The 3,542-nt window shown below is 39.4% G+C and overlaps 1 non-coding gene across 1 annotated transcript; it reads left to right on the top strand.

Moving 5' to 3' along the window:
- Positions 1-3,116: 3,116 nt before the first annotated feature.
- Positions 3,117-3,222, top strand: LOC145537235 (U6 spliceosomal RNA). Its single transcript, XR_014076267.1, has one exon. It is a non-coding gene; the product is annotated as a U6 spliceosomal RNA (small nuclear RNA).
- Positions 3,223-3,542: the final 320 nt, after the last annotated feature.

Raw genomic sequence — 3,542 nt, 5'->3', positions numbered from 1 at the left:
GTGGAGTTAGGGTGTAGTGGTCCCTCTTTTTTTTTGAGCATGTCTTGGAACATGTTCATGTTTGTTCTATGGAACACACTTTAAGAAATGTGTCTCTAAATAGAGAGTGAGAACTTTAAAAAAGAGGGAGAGAGAGGAAAATCTATTTCTTCATTCTCTTAAAAGTTGCATTACCAGTAAAGCCCCAAGTGTCTTTATCTCATTTCCTAATATTGTGTGAAATATGCATTATCCTTAGAAAATCAAGATACTGAAAGGTTAAGTAACTTGTCCAAGATCACACATTTGTAAGTGGCCCAATTAGAATTCAAGTCCAGAAGTTCTTCACTCGAACCCTTGAATATATCTCTTCTTTCTTACAAGACAAAAAAAAAAAAAAATCTTTCTGATGTTTCCATGAATTTTCAAGTTAGAACAATTCTTTTAAGAAAATGTGCATAAACACATAAATGCACACAGGTCACTGACATTCTGATAGATGGGACATTTGTGCAGCCAGGGATGGATTGAGTTTTACAAAATACTTTTAGGTGTTTGTCCTGTACCTACACTTTGATTAATTAACATGGCACACAGGTACGGTTTGGAAGAGACTAAATTTCCACCCTGCCCATAAGGAATGAGGAAAATGCCTGTGGCATTCACTAAGTACACTAGCTTGCATGGTTTCCCTTATCACTGGGAGGGAGGGGAGTCAAGTTTCACCAGCAGCATCTCCTGTATACTCCTCATACACTCATTCTCCCTTCCTGATTCTATTCCAAGTTTCTGTTTTAGAGGTGATTATTAAGGGAAAAACTTACTGATGGAATTCCTATGCAGTTCAAGTGGGACGTGAGAATCACAGAGAATTTGACAGGTACCAACTCTCATTCTTTTTGAATGATACACTAAACAAGCCCAGAGATGTTTCAGATTGCTCCAGGAGCATACATACCAGGATTCGTTAGGGCTTGATGTGTATCTGTGTATCCAAGTGAAAATGGCATGTGCCTTCTCAAATCTGATGTCTTCCCCAGGAAGACAGTGCTACTCAGATGGCATGTATGGTGACATGCACATGATTCCTTTTAAGTCTTCAGCAATTGACTACTAACTCACAAGGCCAGAAGGCAGATGTTAAATCAAGTATCAAAAAACACCTAAAAGTGCAATAATAGAGGATCAATTAAATGAAATATACTCCAATATGACAAAAGATCAAAGAGTCTTTAAAATATTCATGACTTTTTAATGATATGAAGAAATAGTCATGATATAACTTAGCTATTTAGCACATGCTACATGTCAGGCTCTGCTTTCAGGACTATTATGGGGCTTACTTCTGGTGGAGGGACAGGTGTTAACAGGTGCCAGAATCGTAACATATGTGTTTCTTCCACTGAGGTTTCCATAATGGCTGGAGTTTCTCCCCCACTCCAGTCTTACTAACACCGATCACAACTGGCTTCCTCCATTTCTCCCAGTATGCCATTCAAATGGTATCATTTTCTCAGTGTGCCATTATGGAAAAAAATATTAGGATGTCTTATCATAGGAAAATAAACAAACAGGTAATATGATAATTATTGATCTGAGGAAAAATAAATCAGGGTCAGAAGTGGAATAATAGCATTGTCATTTTATGTGCCTAGTGAAAAAAGATCTCTTCATGGAGGTAAATTTTAAGCAAAGATCAGAATGAATTGGAGGAAGTAAGCAGTATGGATATTTCCAGGCAGAGGGAACTGCAAGTGCAAAGGCCCTGAGGAAGAAGCATATTTGGCATGCTAGAAAAAGAGTAAGAAATCTAGTATAGCTAAAGTGGGATAAATAAGGAGAGTGAAAAATATGATCCAAAAGGCCTTTTATGTAGTCTTATTTCGAGATTCCCCCACTCATTCCCTGGCATTGCTATTGTAGGATAGTCAGCTTTCTATTCTACACTTCTAAACCTGATGTGTTTCTTCCATGTCTGATTCCATCCAGTTCAACAAAGCATCCCCTTGGCTGACTTTCAAACACAACTGAATGTTTGTAAGCATGTGAATATTGAATATTCATGTACTAATTTATTTGTTCACAGACACAGTATATAATAGAATGTTACTCAGCCATTAAAAAGAATGAAATAATGCCATTTGCTACAAAATGGATGAACCTAGAGAGTGTCACACTGAGTGAAGTAAGTCAAACAGAGAAGAGAAGGAGAAATACCGTATGACATCCCTTTTTTGTGGACTCTAAAAAGAAATTATACAAATGAACTTACTTACAAACAGCAACAGATTCACAGAGAACAAACTTATGCTTGCCAGAGAGAAGGGATAGTTAGGGAGTTTGGGAAGGTCATGTACACACTGCTATATTCAAAATGGATAACCAACAAAAACCTATTGTACAGTACATGGAACTCTGCTCAATGTTATCTGCCAGCCTAGATGGGAAGATGGCGTCAGGGAAAATGGATACATGTATATGTATGGCTGAGTCCCTTCGCTGTTCACCTGAAACTGCTACAACATTGTTAATCAGCTATACCCCAATACAAAATAAAAAGTTTAGATTTTGGGAAAAAAGGGGGGAAAAGACTACATAAAAGGCAAACAGAAGAGGAGGCAGATCAAAGCAATGACTAAGAACCAGGTGTGAGGAAGATATGAGAGTATAGAAATACATAGATACTGGGGAGCAAGGCATCAGAAGTCACACTCAAGTGGGAAGAAGAGATTCATATCTTCCAGCATAAGGAAGTTAATCAGAAAGAAGAGGTCAGAGGGTTTTAGATGTAAGGAACACAGTCAGCAAATAGAGGACGTGAGAAGTAATGGATACTTTGGTATTGTTGAAACTGAGGCAGGGACTTCCCTGGTGGTCTAGCGGTTAAGAATCCACACTTCCATTGGAAGGGGGGAGGGTCTGATCCCTGGTGGGGGAACTAAGATACCCCATGCCACATGGTGAGGTCAAAAGAAAAAAAAAAAAAAAAAGAAACTGAAGCGGTCTTTCTGGAGCCAAAAAATAAAAGACCATGGGCCCTGCAGCCAGACTTTGATCCCTACACTAACTCTGGGGACTCTAGCTAAGAGAACTCTCAGTTTCTTCTTGGACAATATGTATATAAAAATGGCTATACATTGCTCACTTTGGCAGCACATATATTAAAACTGAAACAATACAGAGAAGATTAGCATGGCCCCTGCACAAGGATGATGTGCAAATATGGAAGCATTCCATATTTTCACATGTACCACCTTAGAAAATGTTACCACTGAATGTAAATGATGCAACCACTATGGAGAACAGTATGATGGTTCCTTCAGTTCAGTTCAGTTCAGTTGCTGAGTCATGTCTGACTCTTTGTGACCCCATGAATTGCAGCATGCCAGGCCTCCCTGTCCATCACCAACTCCCAGAGTCTACCCAAACCCATGCCCATAGAGTTGGTGATGCCATCCAGCCATCTCATCCTCTGTCATCCCCTTCTCCTCCTGCCCCCAATCCTTCCCAGCATCAGGGTCTTTTCCAGTGAGTCAACTCTTCGCATGAGGTGGCCAAAGTAT

This window comes from Giraffa tippelskirchi, chromosome X (assembly GCF_054371585.1).
Source record: "Giraffa tippelskirchi isolate mGirTip1 chromosome X, T2T-mGirTip1v1.2.pri, whole genome shotgun sequence".
NCBI lineage: Eukaryota > Metazoa > Chordata > Mammalia > Artiodactyla > Giraffidae > Giraffa > Giraffa tippelskirchi.
This window is presented reverse-complemented; position numbering and strand designations above follow the sequence as displayed.